This window comes from Primulina huaijiensis, chromosome 8, assembly GCF_012295235.1.
Source record: "Primulina huaijiensis isolate GDHJ02 chromosome 8, ASM1229523v2, whole genome shotgun sequence".
Classification (NCBI taxonomy): Eukaryota; Viridiplantae; Streptophyta; class Magnoliopsida; order Lamiales; family Gesneriaceae; genus Primulina; species Primulina huaijiensis.
This window is the reverse complement of record NC_133313.1, coordinates 8,265,032-8,281,362: the sequence shown is the minus strand read 5'-3', so window position 1 is coordinate 8,281,362 and position 16,331 is coordinate 8,265,032.

Below are 16,331 nucleotides of genomic sequence, written 5' to 3'. Positions count from 1 at the left end.
AGATATATATATAGATATAGATAGACGACAAATTAGTCCCATCAACGGCAGAACACATTGCATGTATCTTAAATATTATTATTTTTATGTAAACAAAAAATTTAGGTCTAAAGTTCTTGGAGCCTCACCATTACCTTAAGATGTTCGATAAAATTTAATATTTGGCTTGAAAAAATACGAGCTATAATCGGAAGAACAAAAAATATTATGAGAAAATAGTTGAGATAAGAGTTTGACTATTTTATTTTTAAAATGATATTATCTCGCTCACGTGTTCATAGTTATTGACAATTCGTTTTCCAAGATATAACGACTCTCGACTTTAAAATATTAGCACTAGAAATATTAAAGTCAAACAAACTTTGAAATGTTTAAAACACAATTAAGTTGGTAGACAAGCTTTCTAATTTCGAATTCTAAGCGTTAATCTTAATAATTCAAATTCAATAGTTTATATATTGCAAAATTATGATTTAAGTGCAATTCTTAAAATATTCGAAACTAGAAAACAACTTTCGAATTTAATTTTAAAGTTCGAATTTAAGCGTATAAGATTAGAAAAATCAGAACTCAAAAGTTTTATCTTGCAAATTTGAATTTTAAAAGTTAAGGTTTAAAATCCAAATAAACTAGAGAGAAAGAAGATGAAGAAGAATTAAAATAAAATGCTAATGAGGACAAGTATCTCCTTAAAATCGTGCAAACAATATGCGACCAAGTTACTGATGCATGTGGCGTTCTTCAATTGATCAGGCGCTACACCATTCATGAATTCAGAGGGAAATCTTTTTTATACATATATTATATATAATGTTTTTAATTGAATATTTTCACTCCATAAAGTTCGAACTAATATTTATAAAAACTCAATTAAATTTTCATTCATTCTAATTGGTAATCGAGAAATAATTTCATTCGTTTCACAGTTCTTCAAATTGTTTTATCGATTATAAATGACTACGAACCCATTTTTCCAAAAGTCCTCAAATGAATGAAAATTAATGTGACTATACTAACTCGGAAAATAAGATTCTAGCGAAAGATTATTGCATCAAGATAAATAGTTTTAGGCTTTGATATCTTGAAATTATCCCACTATACTCTAACAAACTTATAAATAGTATGTATTAGGAATTAGTAAAGGTGAAAACCTAGCTTCATATTTTTTTTGTGGGCAACACCTTTTATCGTAGAAATTGGCAGGAGATTTCTCCAAGTTGTTTAGACTAATATCGTAATTAAGCTGTCCTTTTTGAACATAGATTTCGGGATCTCTAGTCAACTAGGTCAGGTTTCTACTACAAATTTAATTTGTTCTTTTAATATCATTCTCCTTGATAGAGACAATTCATTCGATCTCTCGATATACGTTTTGTAAGTGGATCCGTGAGTTTTTCCTTTAATTTTACATAATCAATGGAGATAATGTCATTATAGATCAATTTTCGTATGGTATTACTTCTACAATGGATGTTTCTAGACTTACCATTATATAGTCGTCAATGCCCTTCTAAAATTGCTGGTTGACTATCATAATGAATTATTATTGAGGTCACTTGAAACGTTCACTACTCGTTTTTCTTAAAAAGTACTATAAATTTTTTTTCTCTATTCTATTCATTCGGCCGAATCCATACTTATATATAAACATATTTAAAAATACTTTTGCACCATTTAAAAATAAACCAAGCAACAATTAATTAAAAATCCAAAAGTAAGTAATTTGAAACATAAAATCGTAAATCGCCAACTAAACTTGACTTTAACATTTTAAAAAATAACTTAACTCTAAAACCATCTAAAAAACCTCCCAAAGTCATTACAAGTCAAAAAATCTTAAAAGTACGTAAATCATTAGCATAAGTCATAAACATAAGTGCGGAAAAACTAGCGCTGGTCCTCGGGTTGTGTGCACCTTCAGCCCACCAACATCAACCACCAAGTCACTCAACAACATCAACATCATGCTCACCTGCGTCGATCACACCTAGTGAGTCTATTGACTCAACAAACCTTAACCATGCTAACAAGTTGCAGGAACTTTTCAAGTTCGCAATCTTGATTTTGATGCTAACAAAACTTGTTAATTTGTGTTACTAATAATCTACCTTAGTGTGCAGAAGCTATGATCAATCACGAGCTGTTTACATCGCTAACTGAATATTCAAATTATCGCACAAACTGAATCAGTCTATCTGTTACGTCAATTGAGCAGTCCAGCTGATTGTCCAGTTGATAGGTGGTTCAGCTGGAGAACCTCAGAAGCCTGGCCAGCCGAATGAGTGTTCAACTGATTAAGAAACCCAGCTAATCAGTTCAACTGAACGAGAGTAAAATTAGTTCAACTGACGAGTCAACTGATTTCACTAGCCCAACAGAAGATCAGTTCAGCTGATTAGTTCGAAGCATTAGTCAGAATCTTTCAGCTGTAGATGAAGACAAACTCTTTCAGTGTATTCCAGCTATACACAAGGGTACAAAGCCATTGTCCAGTCAAAGGACAATGAAGGGACGTTGCATCAGAGCATTAACACAAAACAGTTCAGAAGAGCAGTCGAAAAGTCGAGACACAAATTCCAAGAAACGAATTAAAGATGCAACGATACAATAAATGAGTCTCACAGTACGATCAGTTTTTCTCGCCTATATAAAGAGAAGATCAGTGAAAACTCAACATATAGAGTGAAGAAACTTCAACGCAAATAAGAGAGAAAAGAAAGAGCACGCACAATGCAAATCAGCTTTCAGAAGCAACCAGCCCAGAGAGACACTTCAACGTGTTATCAGCTTAGTGCAGAAGCTTATCACCCTCAGTGTGTGAGAACATCCTTGTTCAGTTCTTACACATGAACACTTTCACCATCACTCAAATACCGTCTTGCACAAAGACGTTAAACTTGTGTATGTAGTCTTTGACGCATAGACGTTAAAGAAGTGTTGGCTGGAAGGTGCTGCCTTCAGTCGTAGCTAGGAGTTCAGTTTAGGCAGTAGTGTAAGTTCTAGCTGAGTGGGTTTGTACAAAGAGTTGTATAAATCAACGTCTTCTAGTGGATCCTACCCGTGGAAGTAGAAGGGGTGACGTAGGAGCAGTTGAAGTCTTAGAATATTCATAAACATATCTTGTATATTTAACTGACTAACAGCTATTTTCAAATTGTTTGGATCAGTTAGAGTATCCGTCAGTTCAGATGTCACCATAACTGTACTGATGAATGCAAAAACTAATCTACCATTTTTCAGTTATTCAGTTTACATAAGTAAAAATGTTTTCTAATAACAGTCTTCTTCACGAAAGATTACTTCGAGTTTATTCCGCTTGGTTTTAAACCAAACTCGATTTAATTCATCGGTGTTAACATTCTTAGAACACGAGCTATTGCAGCTCATTGGAGAATATAGTGTTCGAAATGCCTTCGAAGGCATTAGCACACTCGATCCTTCAATTGGTATCAGAGCTTGTTGTTCTGATAAGAACATTTGAAGAAAACTGTGTTTTAAAATTTTTTACTTTAAAATAGTGTTAAAAGCTATTTAAAAGTACTTCATACAATATTCAAAACTATTTGAAAATATTTATGTATCGCTCTTTAGCAAAGAGTTGAGAGGATTGGTTCTGCAACTAATGTTGTAGCCACTTCTTTAGATTCTTAGCTTTGGGGTTTTAATCAGCCTGCAACGGACTGAGAATCATCTGCAAAGATGCACAGCTAAACCGCTCGCTGAACAAGATTTCAGTTGAAAGCCTACCAGGTCAGCTGTTCTTCAGAAGAAACTCATCCATGTTGGGATGTTGGCCGATTTAATCACCAGCTGAATTCCACGTGAGCCTATTCAGAGTCTGCTCGACCAGTTGAGTAAGCACAAAGGTCAAGTTCAAAAGCAGCTTAACTCGTTTCTCTAGCAAATTGAATTCACAAACGATGCAGCATTTCAAGCAGTCAAGAAAACCAGCTGATGGTATATCCAGTTCTGTCGCATAAACCAACTGATATCTGATGTTGTTTAAATTATGCTATTGTTGTAGCAATTTTTCCTTTTCAGCTAATGTATGTACTAAGATGTAAATACGAGGAAATTTATTTAAATAAACATCATGTTTGTTCAACTGTGTTTCGTTGTGGCTGAATGGATATTTCAAGATTTCTTGTCTACATTGCTTGAATGATTATAACCTCTTAATGAATGATTCAATAAGTATATTTCAAATACGGGTTTTCATTCAGTCTCTGAGGGGGAGTTTTTATTTTACCCTCAAACTGAAAATCGTTTTGTTTAAACATTTTTTAAAATTCAGTTGTTGAGAAGAATTTTTTTTTGTCAACTGAAAAGTGCTTTCTTAAATTTTTTTGTTTTCAATTCAGTTTTGAAGGGGGAGTTTTTCTTTTATCCTCTATCTCTAAATGGTTTTCAAAACTTATTTAATTTAGTTCTTGTGGGAGAGCTTTTAACGATGTTTGAATGTACTAACCCTTGAACTGAATATATTGTGCTTAACTGCTCAAGTTTTGTGATCATAAAAAAGGAGGAGATTGTTGGAACTTTTCAAGTTTGCAATCTTGATTTTGATGTTAACAAAACTTGTTAATTTGTGTTACTAATAATCTACCTTAGTGTGCAGAAGTTAGGATCAGTCACGAGCTGTTTATATCACAAACCGAAGACTCAACTGATCGCATAAACTGAATCAGTCTAACTGTTACGTCAATTGAGCAGTCAAGCTGATTTTCCAGTTGATAGGTGGTTCAGCAGAAGAACCTCAGAATCCTGGCCAGCCGAATGAGTGTTCAACTGATGAAGAAACCCAGCTGATCAGTTCAACTGAACGAGAGTGAAATCAGTTCAACTGACGAGTCAATTGATTTCACCAGCTCAACTGAAGATCAGTTCAGCTGATTAGTTCGAAGCATGAGTCGGAATCTTTCAGCTGTAGATGAAGACAAACTCTTTCAGTGTATTCCAGCTATACACAAGGGTACAAAGCCATTGTCCAGTCAAAGGACAATGAAGGGACGTTGCATCAGAGCATTAAGACAAAACGTTTCAGAAGGACAGTCGAGACACGAAGTCCAAGAAACGAATTCAAGATGCAACAGATACAATAAATGAGTCTCACTGTACGATCAGTTTTTCCCGCCTATATAAAGAGAAGATCAGTGAAGACTCAACATATAGAGTGAAGAAGCTTCAACGCAAATAAGAGAATAAAAAGAAAAGACACGCACATTGCAAATCAGCCCAAAGGGACACTTCAACGTGTTATCAGCTTAGTGTAGAACCTTATCTCCCTCAGTGTGTGAGAACATCCTTGTTCAGTTCTCACACATAAACACTCTCACCACCACTCAACTTTCGTCTTGCACAAAAACGTTAAACTTGTGTATGTAGTCTTTGACGTATAGACGTTAAAGAAGTGTTGGATTGGAGGTGCTGCCTTCAGTCTTAGCTAGGAGTTCAGTTTTGGCAGTAGTGTAAGTTCTAGCTGAGTGAGTTTATACAAAGAGTTGTATAAATCAAAATCTTCTAGTGGATCTTATCCGTGGAGGTAGAAGGGGTGACGTAGGTGCAGTTGAAGTCTCCAAACATCTATAAACATATCTTGTGTATTTAACTGACTAACTACTGTTTTCAAATTGTTTGGATCATTTAGAGTATCCGTCAGTTCAGTTGTCACCATAACTGAACTGATGAATGCAAAAACTAATCTATCCTTTTTCAGTTATTCAGTTCGTATAAGTTAAAATTTTTTCTAATAATAGTCTTCTTCACGAAGGATTACTTTGAGTTTCTTTTGCTTTGTTTTAAACCAAACTCAATTTAATTCATCGGTGTTAACATTCTTAGAACACAAGCTGTTACAGCTCATTGGAGAATATAGTGATCGGAATACCTTCGAAGGCATTAGCACACTCGATCCTTCACAAGTAATTGATATACAATCACATGCAATAGTAAATATACTTTTACTTAAAATAACTTTCATGAACATGCATAAACTTTAACATTTTCCTTTCACCATATACATTTCATTTTTCATCATATACGTATACGTTTTCCTTTTTATTAAATTCGGATCGTTAATTGTGATTTTCGTATCAGCTGAAGATTGATGGATCCATCTATGTCTAACCACAGTATTGGGCGACGGAGACATCGGCGACACTCTCACCGGTCAACTGAGCCTTGACCTTACATATCATCGTATCATCGTATAAGTCACAATCACTTTACCTCTTTCAACTTTTTCTATTTTCAACACTTATAAAAATTCAAACACATATAAAATTCATACACATATAAATAATTTTTCTTTTTAATCGAGCATGCAACATGTCTTTTAGAATTACGTTTCTTCATAAAATTTCATAAACATTTAAAATAAATGTTTTAGCATTATTTACAGCATTCAGGGCACTACCAAAACGTCTATTATTTTTCAGGTGCAAATTGATCATTTTACCTTTGGACGTAGAATTTCTCGATTTTGACTCTTTCTTACTTTCATTAACTCTAGACTATCCCAAAAAATTATTTAAGCTTAGATTAAATTTCTACCAATTTTATTTAGCTTAAATTCGAGGTCGTAAAGCGTTTAATTCTCGTAATAATTCAAACTTTAATATTTTAATCCCAAACTTTTATCATGAACTTCTCATACCTAAATTACCCTTGTGAACACTAAACCAACCCACATGGACCATTGGTCAGACCCCTTAATCGCTCACTTCAAAAGCCCGAACCCTAGCTAGTTTCCCTTCGAGCCATCTTACGTTTTCTTCGAACTACTCCAGAGCCACTTCGAGCCAACCCCTGACAAGACCACCTAGGGACCCTACTGACCAGCCCTGACTCGTTAAAATTGCCCCTAGCCCACGCTGCAGCCTACTGCTCGAGACGAGAGCCGCACGAGTTCCTTCCTTGTGTTCCTAGGGCTCTGCACTTGACGAGGACCCTTCTACCCGATCCCTCACCATCCTGACCCTCACTGGACCCCTTCACGGCCTTCGCGTCCATGGGAAGAACCCTACCCATACGAGGCTCTTCATCGGTTGTTGTCCAAGAGTCCTAGCCGTGCTAGGACACTTCCTATGTCCAAGTCACAACCAGCACGAGCCCCGGTCGCACCATAATATCAGCTAGAAACTGTGGCCATCAAGGAAGCCTTGCTCGAACCCTAACTCATGCAAATTCATAATTTTTGTGCAAGTTCCCTCACAACCCGTGCAGCCCTTGTCTAAGCATACATGGAACCTTAGCACAATGGAAAAACGTCCCTCCTAAGTGTCCTACAATGGCAGCCCTTTCATGCAATAATATCATAGGTTTGGGATCATGAAATCATAATTCCTTGACATGACATAGCTTAAAAACAAAAATAATTGCAAGGAAAACATATTTTTCATACAAACATAATTCAAACACGTAATATGACGTGATAGATGAGAAAAAATAGATTAAGACAAGCCTTTGCGTATTTTATGCACGAAAACAAGTTGAGATGCGAAAAACGTCGGCGAACGGAGGACCTCGCTGAATTTCATTCAAATTTTTCGTGAAACTGCTCTCAAAACATGGTGTGTGCACGTGTGGTTTGCTAATGAAAGAGTCCAAGCTTTCCTAGGTTTTGTGTGTGTGATTTTTAGTGTTTAGTTTTAGTATTTTATGGCTTTTTATTTTAATTAAAACTCAAGTACAAGCCTTGGCCCATTAATCAAGGTATATTAGGCCCATTAAGCCCTTTAGAAAATATTTAAAATATTTTGTAACGCCCAAAAAATCAGTCTGCGTAAACCGTATGCATGCAAAATTAATTTAATTGCTAAATTGTTTTATTTAATTGATTTTAAATGCTTGCAAGATATTTACTATATGATTAAATGTATGATTTGCATGATTAAATGATTATATGACATGATTTCATGAAATTAAGGATTTTACCCAAATATTCGATAATAGGAAGTGAAAAGGAGACCGGGAACGACCAAGACAAGAATATGTATTTTTATTTAAATAATGGCAAGGCTTCTTAATATGATTAAAAATGATTTAAATTTTCTAAAAATTTGGAGTTCGAATTATTTTACGAGTCGAGCTTGATTTTTCCGGTGAAGCCGGTTTTGGGCAAATAAGGAGTTTTAAAAGATCAAAAATATTATTTTATGGAGATTAATTTTATAAACTTTTATTATTTAATTAATTAAGTGTTATTGGGCCCAATTTAATTATTTAAAAAAGGCTCAATTACCCTTAAACTTCAAGCCCAAAACCAAAGCCCATTAGCTTGTTAATTTATTTATAAATAAGTTACCTAGGCTTTGAAAACACCACAAATCATTCATCAATCAGACGAAATTCTCCCTTGCACACACTTGCAATTTTCAAAAAAATAGGCGGAAGAAAAGCTTGTGTTCTTTGTCGTCCGGTCGTCCCACGTCGCACCCTCACCGAAGATCGAATAATCGAGCGTTATAAACACAAAGACACGTTTCCTAAACTCTTTTAACATCATACAAATCATAATATGCTTGATTTAATTGTTTATGGGCGAAAAAATTAGGTGTTCGATTATTTTACGATACATTACATATTTTCAAAGTTTTAAAAGATTTCGCGTTTGTTTTGAAAAACGGTTTGAATCCAATGAGTACGCTGCCAAAACATGTTAAATTATGATTGAAAAATAGTCAAAACATGATGAATTAATAGGAAATAGCAAGCTGGAAACGTGGGCTAAAATTCACAAAAAAGGGACGTGGGTTTGTTGGGTTCTTAAGGTGCAAGTTTTTTTTTTTTTTTGCATGGGGGCAAGGGGGCTCGGCCAAGGCTAGGTCAGGGTCAGGGTGTTCTCGGTCCAGGGCTGGGTTGGGTCCTAGGGCGACTAGGGTTCGAGCTAGGGGCTGGGGAAGAGTCCACGTGAAGTGGGACTCTCCCCATTTTTTGTGCGCTGCAGGGCATTCGGTAGAAGGGGGCTTACGGCTGGCCTCGGCGTGAGCCAGGCTGGTCCAGTAGGGTCTTAGGGCAATGGGCAAGGGTCGGGATAGGGGCTGGAGTGGCTGGGTCGTTGCTGGCTCGAGGAAGAACGAGAAACCGTGAGGGAGGGCAAGGTGATGCACTGTTGCTGGTTTTCTGATCCAGGTGGCTTGCGTGGGGTCCAGTGCTTGGGCTGGTCTGGGCGTGTTCCAGGGATGGTTAGAGTTAGGTGGGCTTGGTCGAGGCTCGGCTGGAGGAGTCCTTGCTAGCTAGGTGTGTTGGACGAACATAGGAGCATGAGCGCAGGTTCTGTGGCTTGGTTCCAGGCAAGATTGAGCAAGCTAGGGCTAGGTTCTTTGAGCTAAGCTTGGTCACGAGGGTGCCTAGATGGGTTGGCTAGGGTTTGGCACGAGGTGGCTTGGGCGTGGCTTGAGTAAATTGGGAGATGGCTCGGGTGGTTCGATAACGTGACAATTTCAAAAATTAAAGAACAAAAATTAAATCCAGGGGTCTACGAATGTGGCTCATGACTTGGAAGGGTAGAATAAATACTAAAAATGTTATGTTTAAAATTTGGGACGAAAATAATGAGTTTTGGAATTTTTCGGGATTTTATCGTCTCACGAAACGCTAATTAAAGAATTCATTGAAAAGCCTAGTTTTATGCTTCCTAAATTTATATTTAAGCTTAAATAATTATTTAGAATAATCTCATATCATTAAAAGTGATAAAAAGATAAATTCGAGAAGTTTTATGTCCAGGGGCAAAACGATCTTTTTACACTTAAGAAAATACGAAAACGCTTGGAAACGTCCCGAAGGATCACAACGCATGTTAAATGATATTATATGATTTAAAATGATGATTTTGATGATAATATATATTTTTATGATTTATGGTAAAGCTGTGCAATTTATACTATTTCGAATGCTATTTTTGGAAAGCTGTCTTATTTTATGATTTTTAAAAAGAAAAAGAAAAAATATTTTGAGGTATGTGAATTGACTGTGACAAATGATATGATATATGATATATGATTTGTGGAGATGACGTGATGGCCAAGGTCCCAGAGGGAACCCATATTCGGGCTAAGGCCCCAGAGGGACCCTGTTTACGGGCCAAGGCCCCAGAGGGACGCCGTCTATGGAAAAAGGCCCTCGATAGATCCCGACGATCTTATTTTCATGGTGGAGCCTAGTGCCCACCCCCATGGACCATGTGGAGCTAAGACTGCAGTCGACCAAATGACAAAAGCTAGTCACTTTCAAGGATCAAACTTCACACAAAATGATATATGATTGAAAGCTTATGATTAAAATGATTTTTATGATATATGATTTATGATGATGATTAAATCTATTTTTAAAATGATTTATTTATGTTTAAAGCTTATTTTAAATTATTTTTAAAAGATTTATTTATGCTTAAATTTATTTTAAAATGATTTTACGATTTATGATTTAATTATGCTTAAATGATTTTTAAATGATTTTAAATGGTTTATTTATTTTCAAAAGATATTTTAGATAAAAATATGATTTTTAAATGCATGTGAGTGTATATGTATTATTTGCGATTTATGTTTAGAGCGTGCTGAGTCTTTAGACTCATTAGATTTGTATGATGCAGGATTTGATGATTTTGGAAGCGGTGACGATTGAGTCGATCGAGTGCTGCAGTACACACTCGAGGGCCTTTTTGTTTCCGCACTAGCTAGATAGATTTATGATTTAAAGATTAATGTTAAAGATTTTATTTAGAGATATTTTTATGCTTTATTTTTATTGTTAGTTGATCTTTTCAAAGGTCAATTTAAGAAGTTTTGGTTAGTCGATGCTTTAGTATTTTATTTTATGAACTTGAGATTTAAATTGTTAAATTATTATGATCCTTGATTATGTTAAATTATTTTATTTAGAAATTTAGAATTTATGATTTAAGATTGGAGAAAAAAATCAAGGTCGTTTCATATTTTGTTTAGGAAAGTTCGTGAAAATATTAGTCGAGTTCTCGAAAAGTTCATTTTTTGATTCGAAAATCGAATACCATTTTGAAATACAACTCGGCGTATAAAATCACCTCAAAACATTTCATTTTCCAAAATACCATATTAAATATTCCCCACATTAAATAATTAAAAATAATTATTCAATAAAATATTTTCCCTTATTTGGTCCCCGGTCTTCGTTCCTCGCTCGCGTCTCAAATAACCTTTAAAATATTGTTTTATGCATTCTAACAATAAACCATATTTTTAAACATGTAATCATGTATATCATAATTAATCATGCCATTAAAACTATTTAATTATTCTTTTTCCATTTCCTTAGATTTGCATGCAGTTGGATTACGTTATCTTATTTTTGGACCTTACAATTCCCCCGTCCTTAAATAAAATTTTGTCCTCGAAATTAGAACTTACCGAATAACTCTGGATAGCGACTCCTCATGTCTCTCTCGGTTTCCCAAGTAGCTTCTTCCTCTGAGTGGTTTAGCCACTTGACTTTGATCATTCTTTGTTTCGGAGTCTTCTTTCTTGCCTACCCAAAATTTGTATATGTCTTTCCTCGTATGACATATTTGGTGTCAACTACAGTGGTTCATGATTTATTACATGTGAAGGGTTTGACAGGTACTTTCGCAGCATCGAGATATGGAACACATTGTGTACTCCAGCTAGTATCGGTGGCGAAGCCACTCTATATGCTAATGTTCCAATCTTCTCCAAAATCTCAAATGGTCCTATGAATCTCGGACTAAGCTTGCCCTTCTTACCAAATCTTATAACACCCTTCAGGGGCGCTAGTTTCACAAATACGTGGTCACTCAATGCAAACTCCAGTTATCTTCGTTGCTTGTCGGCGTAGCTCTTTTGTCGGCTTTGTGCACTCTTCATCCTATTTCGGATTTTGACTACTAGCTCCGTTGTTTACTTGATTAAGTCTGGACCAAATTCTGCTCGTTCGCCAACCTCATCCCATTGTATGGGTGATCTACACTTCCTTCCATAAAGTACCTCGCTAAGTTCCCATTGCTGCATGTAGACTCTTCCAGAAAGATGATGTGAACCTCGGATCTCTGTTAGTAACCGTAGACACTGAGATCCCATGCAGTCAGACTATCTCTCGAATATACAGCTCGGCATACTTTGTCTTGGTGATGGTCATCTTAATGGGTAGTGTGAGGATCCAGAATTTTGAAGCAAAACATCTAACATTGCTAGAGAAAGTAACTTTAAGCTCGAAGACTAGCTAAGACGGGAATCTATACTATAAGAAAACGCAACAATGGAAGAGTCATCATCCGAGGATTAAAACCCCAGCTCATGAACTCAAGATTTCAGCTCAAGGAAGCTCGTTTTCTGATTGATCGTGTGCTTGGCACCTTAGGGGTGGTTACAACACAATAAATCAATGAGCTGCAATAGCTCGTGTTCTAAGAATGTATACATCGATGAATTAGATCAACTTTGGTATTAAACCAAGCGGAAAACATTTGAAATAATCCTTCGTTAAGAAAAACTGATATGTTTTATAAACTGTGAAACTGAATAACCGAAATACGGGAAAATCAGTTAGAGCTTATATCAGTTCAGTTATGGACAGAACTGAACTGATAACTAAACTGATTAAATCAATTAAGAACAAAGCAAGCAGTTAAACAGTTAAAAGACACAAGATATGTTTATGGATGTTCGGAGACTTCAACTGCTCCTACGTCACCCCTTCTACCTCAATAGGTAGGATACACTAGAAGACTTAGATTTATACAACACCTTGTACAAATCCTACACAGCTTAGGACTTACCCACTGCCTAACTGAGCTCCTAGTCTAGACTGAAGGCAGCACCTTCCAGTCAACACTTGTTTAACGTCTATGTGTCAAAGACTACATACACAAGTTTATTGTCTTTGTGCAAGACTGTATTTGAGTGGTGGTGCGTGTGCATGTGTGTGAGAACTGAACAATGATAACAACCCGAAGGTGTTCTCACACACTGAGGGAAAATTATCTTCTAATCTAAGCTGATATAACTTTGAAGTGTTCCCTCTGGGCAAATTGCTTCTAGTAAGCAGATGTACAATATGCGTGCCCTCTCTTCTTTTTGTGTTCTCTCTTTAAGCCACACTGTGTATGTGTATCGTTGTTGTAGGTGAGTCTTCACTGATATTCTATTTATAGGCGCGAAGCTTGATCGTACAGTGAGACTAAATTATTGAATCCGTTGCATTTTGAATTTGTTCCTTGGAATCCATTCCGGAACTTTTGGGTTAAAGCTCTGATGCAACGTTCATGATTTTACTGTGACAGTACAATTTCTTTTGTACCTTTGCTCACAGTTGTAATCCATTAAGTAATCTTGTCGTTATCTGCAACTGATTGCTCCTAACTGATGTTTTGAACTGGTTCTTCAAACTGATCAGCAACTTGTCTTTGAACGGATCTAGTGAAATCAGTTGACTCGTCAGCTGAACTGATTTCACTAATTCAGTTTACCTGGTCAGCTGGGCTTTTCATCAGTTGAACTCTTCATCAGCTGGCTGGACTTCTAAAGATCTTCTGCTGAACTACCTATCAGTTGGACATTCAGTTGAGCTGGTTGCGATGCATCAGTTGAACTGGTTCAGTTCGTTTGATCAGTTGGTTCTTTCAGTTAGCATCTCTGATAGCTTCAGTTTTGGCTCGTAAACTGATCATTTCAGTTTCAGCTATCTGCGCACTAAGGTAGGTTATTAGAAACAAAATAACAAGTTTTGTTAACATCAAAATTAAGCAAAGATTGCGAACTTGAAAAGTTCCAACAATATCCTTGACCACATTCATTACTTGTTTGGGTAACAAGGTGGACGTCAAAATTGGTGTAAGAATAGGCCATTTTTTTCCTATAAATACCACATCAAACCTCACACAAAATACACTTCAAAAAACCCTCAAAAACATCTCAAATTTCGATCCTCCAAGCAACTCTCAGCTAGCGTCATTTGGAGAAGGACAAAAAAAGTTCTTGCCGGCGATTTTGTGCAGGAATCGTTGGTAACATCGTCGTGAAGTTCTGTCCGAGTTCGGTCATCACCTGTCCGAGTTTCAGCAAGTTCATTTGACCAAGATCTACAAATTTTGAGCCGTAACTTCGAGAACACGATAAGTGGGTTTTTGGTTACATATTCAATTGTAATTTTAAACTTGGATATATATATCGTGACATGCATATGTGTGTGTCCACTTCTTTCGAAAAATACAGTCTTTTATTTTAAAATTTTGATCGATGTAATGTTCTTCTGATTTCGATATTCCTTGACTCTGCTAAATTCATTTCGAATTCTGATAAGTTCTGTTCAATAAATCTGAATTCTGTGACAATGTTACGAATCGATTTGTATATGGAACGATAATTGTAATTCTGTCTGACCCCCATCAGTGGGTATAAAACCGTGTTCTGGCCCCCATCAGTGGGTATAAAAACGTGTTCTGTCTGGCCCCATGATTGGGTATAAAACTGTGTTCTGGCCTCACCCCTTAGAGGACTAACATATTGGGGACAATTTGACCATATAAATGAGATGCTTAAAAGTGTTGTGTTTGTTCTGAATTATTTTTTATTTGATTCTGATTTACTCTGAATCGTCTGATAACTTTTGTCTCATATTTCGAATTTGATTCGGTTCCGTTATGTTAAGTAATAAGTTTTGAAAGTGTGTTAAAAAGAAATGCTTTAAAGATTAAGTTCGATATGTATCCTTAGAAATCGATCGACCCCCACTTGCTAAGTGTTTCCCAAAACACTAACCCTTTGCAAATTTCAGATAAGAATGAAGAACAACTGAATGAGGAAGAACAAGAAGGTTTCTTGGGACGGTGATCGAACGACAAGATCAGGAATCATGATTTTTACCTTATATTTTGTTTAGCTGCAAAACTCTGATGTATTTTTTTTATTCCGTTGTCATTGTAAAGACACTATTTTATTTATGAAAAAAGACTGGTTTATTTGGCATTTTGATACGAGGATTATTGTTTTCAAGTAATTGTTAAACAATGCCGGATGTCACCGACACCTCGGTCCCAGAACGTGACATTTAAGTGGTATCAGAGCCGTCAGGTTCATAATCCCGCTGGGATTTTGATAAGTTCGTCAAATTTTGTCAAAAGCGTAGTGCATTCCTATCTGCAGCAAACTCAACCATCAAATTCATTCGCATCCTATGTCGTCATCTCAAACTCTTCTTCGGAAATTAAAGCCAAACTCCTTGAATCACTCTGAAAATTCTTAGTATCGAAATTTCCACGACAACTTTGCTCCCATTTTTTGTGCCTTTCTATCATTTATAATGTTATGATATTTTACCTCGATTTATTCTAGGAAATGGCTGCTCCACATACTCGTGCTCAAGCTGTCCTTCGTATGCGCCAGCTCACGATAGATAATCAAGCCAGAGAAATTGCGACTCTGAAGGCGCAACTTGCTAAGGAGAAACTAGAGAAACACGAGCTTAGCGAGATCAGGGACATACTTGAGACAGATGTACAACGACTCACTCATCATCTAGACTTGACTGAGAGCTAACTTCTTCAGATACCTCATGAGTCAACCTGCATAGAGCGCTTAGCTACAGTGAACAGGGACTTGCTAGAGAGAGTGGAGACAGAGAGCGATCGTGCTACTCGGGCTCGTCAGCGACAAGAGGAGTACAACAACAAGCAAGGACGATAAATCTCCAAACTGAATAACACCATGGATAGGCTTCAAGACCAGAATAACTATTTGCATCTGGTGATAGAGAACATGGAAGAGGAAGCGGAAGCACCGATGGAAGTGGTTGATGACGACAGCGATAGCGACGAGGGAGATATGATAGACTAGGCTAGGCTAGTACAATGATTGTAATAAAATATGCTTTGAAAAGAAAAGAGATGTAATAACTTATAAAAATTTTATTATCTTTAAATTTTTTGCATATTTAAAATTTATGAGTATTTTAAACATGATTTTTTGTATCTTTATAGGAAACAAAAATGGATCCTCAAAGCGTTATAACCAAACTCCAAAAACAGCTCCAGGAAACAAAAATGGATCCTCAAAGCGTTATAACCAAACTCCAAAAACAGCTCCAGGAAAAAGAAGCAGAAATTAAGACATTTAAAGATAAAAATGACAAACTCGAGAGGGAAAACTATCTGTTAGATGGAAATAACGTATGCATGATAGAGGATCTTCATCAGGCTGGAGATGAAGAGAAAAGACTGCGTGATTAAGTTTGACGCTATGCTGCTTAACACCTAGAATCTAAACGTCAACACAACAGCACAAAATGAGAGTTGGAGGCAATTCAAGGAAGGTTCTTGGCAAAAAGGGATCGAGAAA